Source organism: Aquila chrysaetos, chromosome 10, assembly GCF_900496995.4.
Source record: "Aquila chrysaetos chrysaetos chromosome 10, bAquChr1.4, whole genome shotgun sequence".
In the NCBI taxonomy this organism is placed as follows: Eukaryota; Metazoa; Chordata; class Aves; order Accipitriformes; family Accipitridae; genus Aquila; species Aquila chrysaetos.
The window spans coordinates 15419356-15437116 of NC_044013.1; the positions used below are offsets into that span (position 1 = coordinate 15419356).

The window sequence follows — 17761 nt, forward strand, 5'->3', positions numbered from 1 at the left end:
ATTTTTTTTCTTTAATGTTAACTGCACAGATTGACAAAATAAACTCAGTAGCTGTTGCTAAGAACAATCATAGATGTTAATTCTTCTAAGAGCTAATTATGCGCATATTGAAAAACTCAAGTGTAGTAGAATGATTTTTTTTTTGTCATTCTGCAGTAAGACTCTCTTCTATAAAAATTCACTCTCTTTAAATGTGCTAAAATAGTAGTTTGCTTTTTATTCCAGAATGAGGTATTCCAAATGATGTTTTACATAACCTTTATCAGGACATGTTTAAAATAATCATCAAAGAGAAGATGATGAATCTGGGAAATCCTGTTAGGGATGGATAAGTTTCAAGATGCTTTGTTATTTTGACATCTTGCTGATTTGAGATGAAGACACCCAGATAGCTTAGTGTCATTACTTCTGTGCTAGGATGAAGTTTTATGTATTATTATTTTTAATACAGTCCACTTGTAACTGCTAAAGAGAAAATCCGATGTATAAACAAAATTAATTAGTAGTGTGCTTATGAAATACTGACTTGGTGAATTTTGTTTCTTGGAAGCTTTTTATTTTCCTGCAAGTGGTAAACTGTTGTTCTGTATTGCTTCCTTTTTCCTGGATGTTCAAATAGTTGCAGGTTTAATTTTTTTAACAAGCTACTTTGACTTCTAGCATTCTTGTGGATAATTGAAGCCATAAAACTTGTTCATACAAATGTCTTTCTCAAGGAGTATAATAAAATTGAACATCTTTGAGAATATTTATGTGGGTTTAGTGATAGCTTTTATAAAAGAAAAGGTCAAGATGCTTGTTGGTCTGTTTGACACAAGGAAGCATAGGCTGATTGGAATGGGTGAAGTTACCTTGTCTCTCACCAGTAAAGGAGTCTTTATAGTGTCTGAACTGTTGGATTTTTTTGGAAGTGAAACACACCGTTTTAAAACACGTTTGATTAATAACATTCCTTTGTGGCATTTCTGCTTATTTCTTTTAGAATATTGTCTTTTGTGCAGTGAGATTAGGATCGGGTATTAATTCCTTGACTTTGGTCATATTGATAAGTACCTTACTTTTGTTGTGCTCATTTTAAAAAAGGGAGGGGCAGTGCTGTCATTTTTATAATTGAACTGCTCAACTTTAGTTTTACTTGGTACATTTTCTTACCTTCCCATATCTACTTGTCTAAGAGCAGAAAGACAACTTCTATGGAAAGTTAAGCCTATAGAAAACGTATTCTAGGAAAAAAAGTATTGTTTTTTAGTATGATTAGCCTAGCTCTGTGAGTGCGAAGCAAGTAAGACTGCTCACAGAAATGCTGCACGGGAGAGGAAAGAGATCATCCTCACTGCACAGCATAGTCTTAGATGGGCTTAGACTGATCATGCATTTCCACCTGGAGTTATGAGCACTTAATACTTCCTGCCTGTTTCATGTGAAGTTTTGGCCTCATTTAACTAAATGCTCCTGTAGTACCTTGTTGCTTCAACTAAAGCTGTTTAAAGTGGGGCTTATGAAAGAACTGTTTGCTTCCCTGTGAACGTGTGTGCATCTGATGACTTGAAAGTTGTAGTCTAATGAAAAACACATTCCTTGGTTTTGTGCGTAAACTATTTCTCAAACGTAAAGGAAAATGAATGCATATAAGTAAGGCAATTTTGAAATTGGCATTAAAGAAATGTATGATAGGATTTGTAATAGTGTTAAATGTTTCCCCTTACTCCACCTTGAGTGGAGGAGTATTTGAAACAATTCATTGCTACTCTTTATTTCTGAATAGGGAAGAGAAGAATTTGGTCAGTGAAATGAAATTTCGAACAAATTTGAGAAATCTTTCATAATTTCATCTTTGATAATTCTGTTTTACTTCATTCAGAATTAAGATCTAGTCACGATGGGCGAACAGGTCCTTAAACTACTTTCTATCCTGTCTTCTAAGGTCTAACTGGTTTACTTTTGCCATAATCTAGTGCAAAGAGTACTGATTAATACAGGGTTTTTTTTTTTCTCCTTATGTGGGCACATTTGGTTTGATGTAGGTAGGCAAATTTGCATCACTGCAACCATGGATACTATTAAGAGCAGGCACGTGGGCTGAGCTTACAGTAATGATTTTTATTTAAGTAGCAGTTTTAAATGAGTTCATGGCACTTAAAATACAGAGTATGAAAAATCATTAAATTTTCCAGAAAAGCAATTTTTCAGCATTCTTAGTTTGCTTGTTCAGTAGTATACTTTCAGTAAAACAGTTGAATTTAAAGTGATGTAAGATTTCTTCAAATAATATTTCTAGTAAGACTAGTGCAAAAGAATGACTGTTTTGTACCACTTTTTGTTTAAAAATACCAAGAAGCATGCTGCTTGGACTATACCAGAGCAGTATTAGTCTAGTCTGGTACCTTGTTTCTGACAGTAGCTAAAACCTGGTGCCTTGGGAGAGGGGAAGCATGTATGATGCATGAGCCTATTACCAAGGGAGAAGGATGAAGGCTTTTTCCCAAGTTGTTAAACTTAGAAGTCATGAGTCCTCATAAATTCTTGGTCATCTCTGTTCTGGGTGAGCACAGTGATGTGACTGCACAAGGTGGGAGGCTGCATGGTGCCTGAACACAGGAGCACAGCCAGTGTGGCTGAAGTTGGAAAGATGACACTGAGCTTGTGTGATTACTGCAGATCGCCTCACTTGGTTGTGCAGTGTACTGTAGTTCAGAGTGTACCATTGTTATTATTGTCAGTTTTCAGAATTTCCCTCAACTGAAGTGAATTGTGCCTCCTCATCTACCAGTTGCAAGTGCAAAAGGGAATGAATGACAGAATCTCTTGCATTGGAAGTGATCTAGTCCAACTACCTACTTAAAGCAGGGTCAGCATCAACATCAGACCAGATTACTTGAAGCTTTGATTAGGTTTTGTAAACCCCCTCGCCTTGTCTCAGTTTAAGGTTTTCTTTCTTCCTGCTGCGCACAGCAAGGGCCAAGCTTTGTTTTCTTGGTAACCTCTTATACATTAGAAGACTGCTACTAGCTGCTGCAAAGCTGCCTTTTCTCGAGGTTGAACAAGCCCAGTTCTGTGAACCTTTCTTCATTGTGTTTCAGCCACTTGACCATCTTGGTGGCTCTTCACTGTACTTGTTCTTATATTCCAGGTAGGATCTAACAAGTGTTTGAAAAAGCATAAGGAGAGGTTACAATGCAAGTTTTAACCTTCTGGAGGTACTGTGTGCGTAAAATCTAAAAACTCTGATGTTGGTAGGAAATAAAATGTGATAGAGGCAATTGTGTGAAAATGGAAACAATTAAAATCTAAGGTTTTATGTATAAACTTGATGCAGAAATTACTTGGGGGGCCCAAAGCAGGACGCTTTCTTAAAGTGGAGGAGCAAAATATAGAAATTGGTGAACTTAAAATTGTAGAAGAGATGGAAATGCAGTTATATGGGAAATTATTACACTAAAAGCTTAAGAAATACCATGAGTGCTAAATAGTCTGCAACAGCCCTTCCAAGTTGGCACATGTGAATGATGTGTCATGATGGGTTTTGGCAGGGAACTTCATTTTGCCAACATTCCATGTCCTCACTAAAAAGCAAATTGCTTTCCAAACATGTTTGATTGGATTGTATATAAATCATAGTTATCTGGTGAGCCAATTGAGTAGTGCTAATAGTACACCACTTGGCTTTGATATGCCATCTGGTTATAGTGTTGAAGAAATGCGTGCAGAATCAGTCATCATGAAAACTTTGGGAAATGAAAATGGTGCATCACTAGTGTTGGCAGTGTCAGCAGATGGTATGAAATTGCTCTTGCGTGTAATCTTGAAGTATAATGCAATGCCAAGGAAACAGCTGCCTACTAGATGGTAAGTGTCAAAATCAAGGATGGTTGTCTGCAGACTAAAGGATTGACTAACTTTCATTTGGAATAGGAGACCAAGTGTGTGGGTAATGTATGCCATAGGTGGGTTTAAAGGGTATTTGACAAAAACAATGAGGGATACAAGCAGAGAATACTGATCTTGTGGTCATGCCAGGAGAAATTATGTCCCAACTGTGTGTATTTGTGGTCATGAACAAGCCTTTAAAAAGTTTGAAGTTTTAATACACAGAATGGACTTGGGCGGGGCATCACGCTTCTAACCCCTATGTGGCCAATAAAGAAGCCCAGTGCAGCACAAGATAGCATGAGGTTGGTTAAATCCAGAGGTCATAGCTAAAGAACTTAAGAAATACTATATTTTGGATTCCATGGGTGGAACAGAAGGTGGCTTGTTTGAGTTTTGAAGATGAATATGTTTGAAGGTGATGAGTGAGGACACTGATAGTGAAAAAGTTGGCGGTGGCAGAGAGTGACAGTGGTGGAAACGATAAAGGGACCTGATATGCAAAATCTGAAAATCTGTACTAAGAAAGCATGAGAAAATAGACTAACTTAAGACAAACCATTAGTAAAAGTTTACATTCCTACTGTGTATCAATTACAAGCTTTCTGCATTTAACTTCGTTTTAAGGGTGTTCTCTTAAATTCAGAGTTACCATTCTCTTAACATGCTATTTGGTATTCTCCCAACCACCAACAGTTTAGGACTCAAGGACTTCCTGGGCCGGAGGCAATTGCTGTGTAGTAATCTTTGGCTCTCTTACGTGGATTGTCTAGTCTCACCGAAATGCACATAGAATACAAAACAAAGGTATAAATCTGTGGCATGTACTTCAAATACAGAGCATCTCCAGAGATAATCTTTGTTTACATGTGTTTGCTTGTTCTTTCTAAATGACTGCAAGTATGCAGGGTCATTTAATTGATAAACCAGAAGTTATTAGAATTGTGTGGTTTTTCAGGCAGACACATCAGTGAAGTTTGTATTTGTTCGAGTTTGCATGCCCTAAGAAACTAGATACCACATACCCCAGATACTTATATGAGGCTGATGAATCTTATATGAAGCTCTTGAGTCTGTGTTTAAGTTCGTACTTCTTTCATCTCCTGTTCTGAAAGTAAAAGCTGCTAATTAATACTACAAATAAGTGACAAATGAGTTATATTTGGTTCTTGCACCAGTTCTGGGCATGTTTGGTTAGGAATTGATTGAAGAACAGATAAAAGAAATGCCTGTAAAATACCAGCATTTCCAGCAGTTTACTTGTACAACTTGTGGACCGATGCTGAGAACACGGTATGGAATGTTTAGGTTGGAGATGCTGAATACAGCAGTGAAAAAGGAGAATAACTCTCTGAGATCAATCCTATAAATAAGACCCCTTCAAAGCATTTTCATAACTCCATTTGCCTGCCTGGGACTGTGTGGGTTTATTTCAGAGGAGCTGATGATCATAACCTGAGTAATTTTCCAGGTAGGATTAATGGGAGCAGAGCATTGAAACATTCATTCCTGATTAGTTTTGCTTTGCTGTCCTTGTTTACTATGGGAGGAGAATTCAATCTCTGGCTTTGTGTGACAGTGAACTGATCTATCAGGCTGCTGCTACTGAGCGTGCTTCTGCCTCCTTTTCTTCACTGCTCACCTACTAGGAATCTAGTAGAACCTGATGTGCTTTTCTGCTGGCTAGTGAATGAAAGCAGCTCATGGAAAAGGTAGCTGCTGGGATGGAGAGTTGGAAAGTATTGAGCAGTTAAATTGACTCAGCTGCCTGTGAAAAGCCAGGTAAAATGATAAGACTTAACAGCTCAACACTTTTGGAAGGAGAAGGGGAGGAGAGCAGTGATTCTCTCTTCAGCAAAATAAAAATGTTTGCTCTGTTTGGCTGCTGCTCATGGAACTGGACCCTCAGTGAACAGCCTTGGCATAGTTTCCTGTTGTAATGAAAACAGTGGGAGAAACCAGTGGGTGAATAAACATAGGGTTGTTCGTAGTTGGACATATGGTCTCCAACACGATTCCTTCAGTAGGCAGAGGTATTTAAATTTCTTGATGGCAAAAACCCCAAAAGGCTCCTCTTACTTCTAAGGGCATTTCAGGATGGCTGAGCTCACTGGCTGATTATCTGGTATGCCACTAGTCAGTTTTGTTTTATTAGCTGGCACTGTGCTTGATCACTTCTCTTTTGTGAATGCCTTAAGTTGCACCAGGGCTTTGTTAACATGAGGTGTGCTTTTATGCTTTTTTCGAGGCTTAATCATAGCCTAATTTATTGTCAGTGGGTATTACTCATACTTTCATAAGTGGTAATAACATTACTTGAATCTTATTCCTAGGACTGGTATTTACCAGACCAAAAAAAAGTAAAACATTGAAGACATCTTCAGGTGAACTATTGCTGTTTAAGTGATACTCAGCCTTGTTAATTTTTGTGGGGGTTTTTGGTGGGTTTTGTGGTGGTTTGGTTTTGGTGGTTTATTTTTTTTTTGGTGGTGGTGCTTTTTTTTTTTAATTATTATTTTTAATAGATGGTTCTTTGAAGACTATACGCTGCCACATCTTGGGTTTGGAGGAGGGAAGGACACGCTTTAATGAAATTCTAACACATACTAAAAGTGTAACTGAGGGCTGCTGTCTTAAAGGTCAGTGTGGGCAGAAATCATCAGCATTTTCTGAACTCATCTAAATGCCCAACAGAGAATGAACAGTCCTTAGGGTGTTTTAGTGACAAACTGATATTGCCTGGAAGAATGAGTCCTTCCTCTCCTTTGTGTGAAAACATGAGAACAGTAATTACTTCCTTCATTTGGTCTTTGTGTGTACTCTAACAGTGGGTTTACTTGTGCCCACATCTATTATATGTTGAGGACATTTTGGCTGCTTCCTTATCTTGGTGAGGCCGAGTATGCCAGCCACCACTCAAGTTTCTCTCAAATGTGCCATTGAGATGGAGCACTCCATTGCAGTGAATTTTCATTCCTCTGTGGCCTAATCTTTCTTTCTTATTGGAAAAATAGTCAGTGTGAGTTGCATTTAGCCACCTGCATTAAGGGTGCCTTTATTAGCTTGTGAAGACACCACCACTGAGGAATGCTTTGTTTGCATGTTGTGATAGATGTATATGTGACAGGTGATGTGCAAGTGGTGTAGCTCAAGCTCCAGAGCTTTTTTCTCAAGCAGACTACAATGGCTCTTCTGACTTGGGCTCTTGCAACTGCTGGGGTGGTGAGTTGGCCAAATGTGGTTGCAGTGAATCTGGAACTGAACAGTTATGCTTCTTGCATTGTTGCACTTGTTTTTTATTTATCTTTGTAATAACTCTGTTTAAGTCCTTGGAGTATTGTAATGATGAACTTGGTCCATTTTTCTTTTCTAATTAAAAGATGGCCTTTCACTTTTGTACACTCAATATTTCTTTGAAAATATATAGTAATTCAAAATCATGCATGTTTGACTCATAGTGTATTCGTGTATCTTTTTGTAAATGTTTTACCCAGAAGGAGGCTTCTTTCTTATTCTTCAATTTGCAATTTTTCTATTTGGGGAAAAGAAAAACTTTTCATTTACATGTGGTAAAATGCAACTATTTATTACATGACTGAGTCTGAAAATCTACTTTGATTTAGCTTTAGCTTTAGTTTAGAAAAGTGCAATAGTAGTTAAACCAGGTACAGTCTGTTATAATCCTGAAGTCTGGAGTGGTGATGCTGTTGCAGTTTTTTTTAAAAAAAAAAACAACAACAACAAACCACAAAACCAACCAAACAAAAAAAGAAACAACCCCTCCCGCAAAACCAAACCACCTTTTTGTTGCTATTTGTGATTAAGATCAGTAATAATTTAACTCAAGAAGGCAAAAGTAGGTTTATTACATGAAACTTTTTTACCTGCTGCCTCCATCTTCCTTCAGTCTGAGAAGGTGGCTAGGGAATACTTTAGCTAGCCAATGTTTTTTTTTTTTTTTTTATTGAAGTTTGACTCTTTATACGCTATAAAAATTCCAGTTAAGATGAGGAGGAGTGGTTAAGTTAGTGACCCATTATTAATAAATGCATCTTAAAAGCTATTTGTAGAAAATATCCTGGAAATAAGCATCATCTCTTGTATGGTGAGAAATTCATCAACTTTTCTAATTCCTCACTTCCTAATAGGTTGTTTACAGGATCGGATGTACACAGCTGGTTTTATGCAAGTAACTGCAATTCAGGTGACTGGAGAGAAGTTGGAGGTTGGGCTGGAAGCAGCATGGTCTTTGTAACTCCATTCCTGATCTTGTTTTGATTGATTGTGACAATGTTAACACTGTTTTATACAGTGTTATTTAAGTGCCACTCCAAATTGTACATACACAGCTGGAAGTACTGTTAGAGTGGTGAGGGAAGTGCTGTCTGGGGAGGAAGGGGGGAAAAAAGGCTGGAAGAGCTTGTCTTGACAAGGTAGGGAATATGTTTTGAAAATCGAAAGATGGCAATGACTTTTCAAAGGAGAAGATGTTGAAATGAGAAAAATAAGAGTTAAGCCAAAATAAATTAAAGCTGGTAATTAAAAGGTTCCTTGCTGCTAAAGTAATTGGTTCAATAAAAGCCTTTTACAACAATAATGTAGATAACATGAGCTCATTATGGTGTAGCTGGATGATTTTAAAGATCATATGAAGTTGTTTATTAAGGGTTTAGGTTGTTTGAGAGGCCTAGCAGAAAGATCTGTCTCACTTTGCATAATTTTGAAGCAAAAGCATCAGATTGGGTTGAACCAAAAAATGAGGTTTGTTAGTCATCTAAAATTGTGTAAGCACTGTTTGTAGCTTATTCTAATGTAAGTCTCCTGTCAAAAGGATAGTAAAAGTACATATCTGATAATGTTAAACAGGAAAGTTACTTTCAAAATAGGATTGCTTCAACTTCTTAAGTACTCACTGGCAGTCTAAAAACCTTTACTTTTCCTCCCATTAATTACAATGTTTCTTCATGTATTCGGAGAATAAAATCAAAATGAGTATTTGTGCATCAGTTCACCAGTGCACCACAATTTATAAACAGCATGTTGGAACAACTTTGGTAACAGATTGTGACTATAATGAAGAAAATGAAAATCTTTCTGGCAGAATCAACTTGTACTTTCTCTAGTTTTGTCTTTGCTTCAATTCTGATACTTGGATATCATAGTAGTTTTTTTGGTTTGTCTTTGTAGGCTGTGAAGTATATTTCTGTAAAATGAAGACTTTGGAAAAAGGAATATGATTTACTATAGACTCTTGTGTTTTACATCCTTATGTTTAAATGCTGCTGTTAGCAAGCAGAGAAACGCTTTCGAGTGGATGTGGAAAAATGCTGCCCTCTACTGTCCGTAAAGTGTTTTTCTCAGATTAACAAAAGCGGGACAATGCGGGTATCTCCACTTTAGAGAACTAGGCAAGGCTTTCTCAGCCCTCCGAGATTTGAAATATGTGAGGAGGTCCTTTTGAAAGGTAGAGAAGATCACAGAATTTTGGTATTATCTTACAGGTTACACAGTTAGAATTAAGTTGTTGGTTTGCTGATCATGAAGCTGTAAAGTCTTGGTTGATATTATTTTTTTTTTTTATTCCTATATTATTTTGGGAATTCCTGTATACAGTTAATATCCTTTCACATGCACTATAAAAAAATATGCATGTAATAATTTTTGTTAAAATTGGATTATCCCAGCCCTAATTAGCTGAGGTAATGATTTCCTGTAATATGAGAACTGGTGACACTAAACCATGATATGTTTTAAAGAGCTTTTGCAAACTTTGTCAAGTACTGTTTGTATCCTTTTCCTTTCTTAATTTAAACTTGTGTGTCCTCAGCAACCCAAGTGCTATGACAGTGTCCTCAACTCTGTAGAATTACTTCCCTTAAAACATCAAGTAAAGATAATAGAAATGTGAAAACTTTGACCTGCTTTTTGTATTGTATGGCTTATGTAGACGCTACAGTGCACAAGTGCGTTAAACCTTCTGTAATTTTCTTTCCCTTTCCCTTTTCGTTGTTCCTGTTTGTCATTGTTTTAGCATCTCTTTAACCAATACTCAAGACACGCAGTGGAAGCCTTGAGTTGCTCTGAGTCTCTGATGCTCTACCAGTAGTAGGTGATGCAAATTGAATCCTTCAGAGTACAAATACTCTTTAAAAATGAAGGTCTGTCAAATACCGCAAACCAAGAGTTAAGTGAGAGTTCAATTGGCAAGGGTTTCTCCCATCTTGAACTTCCTACTCTCCAGCTGATTTGGTGTTGCTAAAGGAGCTGAGTGTTCTGATGCCCATAATGCATGTAGCAATAATTAATGCCTTGGTTAACCCTTTCTGCTTTCCTTGTGCTGGAGTGTTCTCCGGAAACCACTGAGATATCCCATCTCTGTCGTGTGCAGCAACATTCTTCCTCTTGTTTATTGTTTCCTGTTAGTTTAGTTCAGTTGTACCTTGTGTTAGTTTTGAACAATGTGTAACAGAATTTGCAGTGGTACCGTAAATCAGCAGCTCAGAAACTCTCTAAGACTCGATCTTGGAGTTTTAGAAAGCAGGCATTCTTTATTGCAGCGCTGGGTGCACAGGGGATCGCTCCATCTATCGTGCACACCGTCAGGCCTACTTGTGCAGGTTAAGTACATGTTCTACATACATATTCACTAGATTTCCAAGAAATGTTATACATATTCATTAGTTTTCTGGGAAACTATTCCTCTGGTGGTCTTCCATAGTCTTCCTCACCTGTAACAAAGGCAGTTCTTATCTTTTCCGGCCCTATCTATCAAGCAAGGCCTCTGCTTGTGCCTTCTCAGCAAGATTGTAAATTCATCAAACAATTAAGTTTTGTGATTGCTCATGGCTCCCTCTTGCTCATTCTCATTTTCTTGATCTTTCAACCTTTACTATATCAGCAGAAATGAAGTCTTAGCTGATTTCGCAACAGACAGCTTGTACAGGTTTAAAATATACTTCAAACAAACTACTATTTTTTTCTAAGAGTTACTACTCTCTTAGCACTTGTTTAGTTGACAGAAGTCCTTCTCGCATCCTGGCTTTCATGCTATTACTCGAGTGCCAAGCATTAAAGACCACTTTGGAGCTGAAATATAGTTTGAAAAGAAAATTATAGGACTCTACTGGACACGACTTTTCCAGGTTCAAAGTTGCTCTTGAAAGATTTTTTTTTTTTGGTTTTTGGTTTTTTTTTTAACCTTTTACCTGAAATAAGGATAGTATCTCTCAGTTCCTTGATTGCCTCACGTAGCCTCTTTTCAGTGGTGGAAGTGGCATAAAAACTGAAGTGAAAGGAACTGAAGTTTGCTTTGTTGTGACCTGACTGCTTTTTGATGGATCAGATTGTGATGCTGTGGGGAGAGAGCAAGACAAGTGCTCTTCTGCTTCCTGAGTAGTTTAAAGTGCCTGTACTCCTATCAAAAATACTTTCTCTGTTAAGTTAGTGAGAGACATGATTGCTATGTACTACCTGAAGTCACCTCCAGATACATACAACCTCCAGTTCATGACTAAAAAGGAATTTTTCTGACAAAAAAACAATAATGCGAAATTCTTAATTTCTTCTAAACAGTTGGCTCACAGAAACTGAGGAGAGTGTAATGTATGGAAAAACATGTATAGGATGAGACAAAAAACTTCATGTAGCCTAGGACTCTGTTTCTAGTGTGACTGGTAATTCCTTTTAAGAAAAACATGGTAAGTGAAGGACAAGTGCCCACTTCACTTGCTGTCCCACTCCAGCAGGCAGCATCTTAAAGATTTCCTGAGATAGTGATTACACTTCTACATTTTTATTAGACCGTGGTCTACATTTGATTTACTGTTTTGTAGTTCCTTTTTGAACATTTGATGTCCTTCGCAATCAGTTCTACAGTAGTTTCTTTCGTTTGCTTTAAAACATCTGCTGGATAATTTAATTGTCTGCCGATGCCCGTGTTGTCTTAAATAGGAATTGCTTTTTATATGCCTTTTCTATGCCATTCATCTTTTTAAAGATTTCATATCATATTCCCATGCTTAGCTGCTTGCTTTATAAGGTGAAGAGCTTTGTCAGTTCAATCTTCTCAAATGGAAGCCAGTGAGTGTCTTTATCCTTACTGTTTTTCTCTGTACTTTTTCAATCTTTGTTGCTACTTTTCTCAGAGGGTGATGATCAGAAATGTTTTTCAGTAGGCAAGATTTGTGAACACTTCAAAATTATACAGAGAAGTGATACTTTTCTGGTTTTCTCCAAGTTTTTTTTTTTTAAAATTGGAACTCTGTTCTGAGCTAATAGCTTTCTTCCAATTGATGGTTTAAAAACTCCTCTATCTTTTTAGTTAAGGTACTATTTTCTAGGTGTTTTAAAGGCAATAGAGGGGAGAGGGAAGGGGAGAATGACCTACATTTGCTATAACATGCTGTCACATTCACTCAGGTATTTGGGTCCTAACTGAAGTAATTTCAAAGCTGAAGTAGGGCACTCTTTTCTGTAGCAAGGTATTGCATCTTGCTAAAACATATTAAGAAGAAATACTCAGTTTTGAAGAGTTGTGCAATTAGTTTGCCAACAGCTGCTTGTGTTTCTTAAGGACTGGTGCATGTGTTGCCCTAGATTCCTGCTGAAGTACTGTGGTTTAGAAACATGTTTTAATACGCAGAGGCTCTAGGGTCAATAAGTAGGATTGAATCTAGGATCAATATTTTGAAAGTTTGCTTCATAAACTGTGGATACAAATCTAAACCAAAGTTAAGTTCGATTTAAGCTGCTGATGTTGCAAATGTTTCAGTAAGCTTAAAAACTATGATTTAATTTTCATATGCTTTAGTAGTTGTGAGTTAATAGTAAACAAATATTTGTAACCTGTTTCTTAAGATTGCTTTCAGCAGGTTCAGACCTCACTGCCAGTCAAAGTACCTACTGTTTTTGCTATAGTAAGGGGTGTTCCTTGTGCCTTCTCTCAAATGATGAAGTTTTGGGGGAGGGGAGAAACAGGATTTGAAAGCATTAGTAACTGAAATACAACCAGGGTAGACTGGAGTAAGCCTGTGGTCAGGGTAGTGGCACTTGGTAATAATAAAGTATGTAAAGCATCACTGTTCAAATTATTGGGAAAGTTTGGCTTTGACAGTGATTTTTACTGTGAGAATAAGTGTTTTAATTTCTGTTAGCTAGCATTAAGATAATTCAACCTGCTATAAGAAAATGTAATTTGAGATTCCTTTGTGGAGCTCAAGTTTAGTTCAAGTAACAGTCCCCACACTTCTCACTTAAACTGTTCTGTCATGGTGATTAAGTTGTAACTTGTGTTTTCAGTTTTTAACACTGCCCACCCCCCCACCCCCCCACCCCGCTCCCTTTGTTTTTTCCAGCTTGTTAATTACTTATTTCCTCCTTATTTGCAAGCTCTGAGTGTGTTACTGCACTGGCTACCATATTAATGAGCACTGCATAAGAGAAGGAATCTGCTAACAACAGCAGAAATACTTGGAAAATTACTTTTTAAAAACTGCAAAGAATTGATACTCACTTTTTAGCAGTATTGGCTCTACCCTAAACTGCTTATAACTTGCACTGTCTCTTACTCAGCTTGCTGTCCCCCATAACTATTAGATGCTTCTTGGTACAGCTGTTATTCCCAGTATCAGTGCATGGGTTTGTTCTATGCTTGCTGCAGAACTTGGCACATCTCCTTGTTGAGCTTCATGAACTGCCTTCAGCCTCAGTCCTTCAGGTCAGATGTCTGCGTTAAGGTCCTGCAATTTCTTGTGTTAGCCACTTTAGCTAGGGAGTGTCACATGTCAGTTTCCTTGGGCTGTGCTGTGTGTCATCATGCCAGCAACTAATGAAAATGTTGAGCAATATGGGCCCCAGTATCTGTTCTCAGGGTGCTCTGCTTGTTACAGCTGCTAGCCAGGTATCATGCTATCAGTCACCTTTTGAGCCTGGTGGTCCAGCAAATTTTCAACCCTTGTAACAGTCTGTTTGTCCTGCCTGTGAGTCCTTAACTTCTGGATGAGAAAGCTTCAAGAGGCTCTGTCAGAAGCTTTTCAAAGCCTTGGTCTCTGCCTGTCTGTTCTGTGCCTTCTTGCAACTCTCCCCTTTACCTTTTAGTTTCCCAGAAAATGGTAGGAGGGTAAGTGGCCTGCAGGCAATAACAGTCTTCCTTATCTGTTCTCAGTTAATAACAAAGTGTAAATCACCAGTATCCTTCCCATCTGGGTTGAGATGGCAATTTTAGTTCCTTCCTGTAAGAGGATTTGCATTTTAAGATGGAGGAAGTGATGGAGTTGCAATGAATTGAAACTATAGGCTAGTAAATTTTTTTATCCATTGGAGTCGAATAGTAGCATTGTGGATCTTTTCCCTTTTAGAGGAAGGAGTCATCTCTGTTTTTGAAATGTTCAAATCTGTTAGAATGACCGAAGAAATATACTATAGGAATTTCCTCTTTAAGCATTGTACCAACTTTGTTGTATGAAAGTCTTTTTGAAAACAGTTGTTTCTTACAGAAGCTAGCGATCTCTTTGTACTCAGAAGTGTATGGCAGATACTTGAGCATCAACAGAACAGTATTGCTGCCTGGATTCTGTCCTGCTCTCAGTAAACTACTTTATAATTGAGGCATGATCTGTTTTCACTGTTTTAAAGCAGCGGGACTGGAGGACTGATTTGTGTTTGTCTCTGGGATCAACCTTCTCACTGGCTGCAGTGGAGGAAAAAAGGAAGTTACTAGTATTGTGCAAGGACTTCATCTCCACTGGCTATGAGAGGCTCTTAGCTTTTACTCTGTTGGTGCTACATCAAAGGAGGAGAGCAGAAACGTGTCAAATTGCAGTCTTTTCTTCATGTTGTGTTAAGGAAGCCTGAATGGCTATTGAATCTGGAGTAGTATGAGGCTTCACCAGATAAAAGGCATGTATTATTAGTATATTTCCTCTCCTTCATTTTCACTTGTTTTTTACCTGTGTGCCCTTATTTTTCCAGTGGAGGTGCAGATGCTTGATTAATACTTTGAGAGTTACTCAGCAGCAGAGCTACATTGCATGGAGCTTTTAAAAGGTATTACACTACCGAAAACTGAAAGACCGAAAAGGAGGTCTTTCAAAAAGATAGGCTGGGATGACTGAGATTCTGAGCAGTCCTTCAGTAGCTGAAGGATCTTCATAGGTTATCAATTCTGGAATAAACCTCGAAAACATTGTCTTTCCTCCCATCACTGTCGTCCCCCCCCAATAGTTCCTGCATGATAGTCTGAATCAAGCTAGCCTTCTGTCTCAGTCCAGTAGATTCTTAAGGAAAATGATGTTTTGGAGGATATGCTTAGCCTAATCATCCTGGGTCCTACAGGGAATAACCCAGAGTGATAAATTAGATCCTTGTTCCAGCCTGGTCTTTACACTGGTGAAAGCACTCCGAGGTAATCACACCCTGCTGGATTGAATCTTTCGCACTGAGTATAGCCTTGAAAATATAACCTCTTTTGGCTAATAATCTTTATCACTTGAGTTTAGAGTCTATCCATTTCAAATACAAACTGGGTGGAAGCTTCATTGAGGGTGTGGGGAAGGGATGAGACAAGGGTGTAAAGCTTTTGGGTCTTTCAGAAGGTCTGTAACTTGCTGGGCTTTTATAGTTTATCAGTTTTATCTTTGGGATTCAGTGTCTGTTGTTCACTAGAAATCTTTTTGAGGGTTGGATGGAGCTATCTGGGGCTAAATACATATACTTTTTTCTCCTCTGTGGACAGATGGGAGCAACACATCAAAGGCAACTTTAGAATAATCACATACTTTTATTCTAAGAGTGATTTCAGCAATGTTTTTTGAATGCAAATATATCGCCGTTCTTAATTTTAAAGGACTTTTCAGGTCAGACTGGTACTGTGTTTGGCTGGGATGGAGTTAATTTTCTTCACAGCAGCCCATATGGTGCTGTGTTTTAGATTGTGACAAACTGTTGATTAACACACCAATGTTTTAGCTATTGCTGAATAATGCTCACACAGTGTCAAGACCTCCTCTGTTTCTCACTCTACTGCCCTAGCAAGTAGGCTGGGTGTGGGCACAAGGTTTTGAGGGGACACACTGACCCAAACTGACCAAAAAGATACTCCATATTTTTTATCATGCTTAGCAATAAAACTGGGGGGAAGTCTTTGCAAAGTAGCTGTTGCTCAGGTTGGCCATCGGTCTCCTGGTGGGAGGTGGTTAGTGATTTGTCTTGCATCACTTGTATGTGTGGTTGTTTTCTTCCCCTTCACTTACTTATGTTGACCTATGAGCTTTCTCCCCTTGCTTTTGCCTTTCTGATTCTCTCCCTCATCCCTCTGGACAGGAGCAAATGAGTGACTGCGTGGGTGCTTACCTGCCATCCAGGGTCAACTTACCACAGACTGTTTCTAGACATGTTAAATATGTTTGAAGTAACGTAGTACTCTGATTTTTAGAGATTTCCTAGTTAAGGTGTATTCTAATCACAGTAGAGTCTATTCAGAATACAGTCACCCTTTTTTTTTTTTTCCCTCACAGAGATGTTACCAATATAATGAAATTAATTTTCTGCAGTGAATTTAACAGAGGAGGTCAGGTAGGCTTCAGTCTATCTGCTGCATTTACATCCTCTTTATTGGATCAAACCTGAAGTTCTTCAAAAGGAACCATTTATTTTCAGTCCTTTCCTGGTCTGTTTTGAGGATGTTCTCCTTGTTTTGGTGGTTTCCAGCTAGGAAAAAGTAACATTGGATTTTGGATTTCATGGTAGTCATACTAGCCAATTCTGTAACCTTTCTAAGTCTCAGGAACTTCTTGTGTGGAAACTAAAGATGTAAAGGCATGTTCCAGTAGTGCTGAAATACTTTCAAAACATCAGAAGAAGGGGAAGAGATTCTACTCTGGGCCTCTTTAATTCCAAAACTTGAAATGGCCTCATACTTGCCTTACAAAGCTTGACTTCCTATAACTTTTTGTCAAGGTGTGCTACTATTTTAATATAAGCTACTATATAGCATTTTACTGTACTTTCCCCCCGTTTGATATTCTTAATATCTTTCTCATTATATAAATTCTGCCTGTTGTTGTTTAGGCAGCCTTACCCCCCTCCCCGCTCCGCCTTCCTTTGGTGGGGACTTTTTGATATTTATTCCCTTGCCTGCTACCTACTTCTAAGAAGCTTGCAGATGATTGATATCCTCAGAGACCTCTATCCCTCCAGTAAATTTGGCTGAAATTAACCTGGAGTGTTAGAATTACTAAGAGGCAGGGCATAAGACAGTTGAATGGTATGATTAAATATCTTTGAAATCATACTTCGAATACACAGGACCTCTATCCAGTGGTAATTGTCAGGAAGGTCTGCTTTTTGTGAAGTTTTGCTTCTGAATGCTCTTTTGTCTGTTGTTACTTTGCAGCTTGTATTTTGAAGCCTGATTATTTTTGCACATAGAGGATGTCATAACACAGACACCTCTGGGTTCTTTCTCTGGTATGGCATTGTATTTTCCTCCTCTGTTTTGGACTGAAGAGAACTCCAAAAAGCAAGTTTATAAAAATGCCCATAATGATGGTCACTCAGTTGGGAAGGAAAGTATTCTTGTCTGGTTTTTGGCTTGACTTATCAAGGCTTATGAAGGACCTCATTGGAGTGATGTCCCAGATCTGTCTTATACTTAACAATTTAAGACTTGGAATAAACTGGGAGAAAAATCACAAACACCCACTGAAAAGTTTCTATTCATAGCACCTGTTCCGGGCTTAAATGCCGTTGCGGGGCAAGTTCTAAAAAATGCAACTATTAATCCAATTCCTCTTTCCAAAGTAACATTTCCCCTTCCTTCTGAAGTGAATGGGGCTGTGGTATTCTTCAAGATTTTGGAAACTTAAGATACAGACAGCTGTATTTACAATATGCTAAT

At 38.1% G+C, this 17761-nt stretch overlaps 1 protein-coding gene across 21 annotated transcripts in view; it reads left to right on the forward strand.

Moving 5' to 3' along the window:
- Nucleotides 1-17761, forward strand: part of DLG1 (discs large MAGUK scaffold protein 1) — a 172919-nt gene that overhangs the window by 26888 nt on the left and 128270 nt on the right. The window lies entirely within an intron of this gene.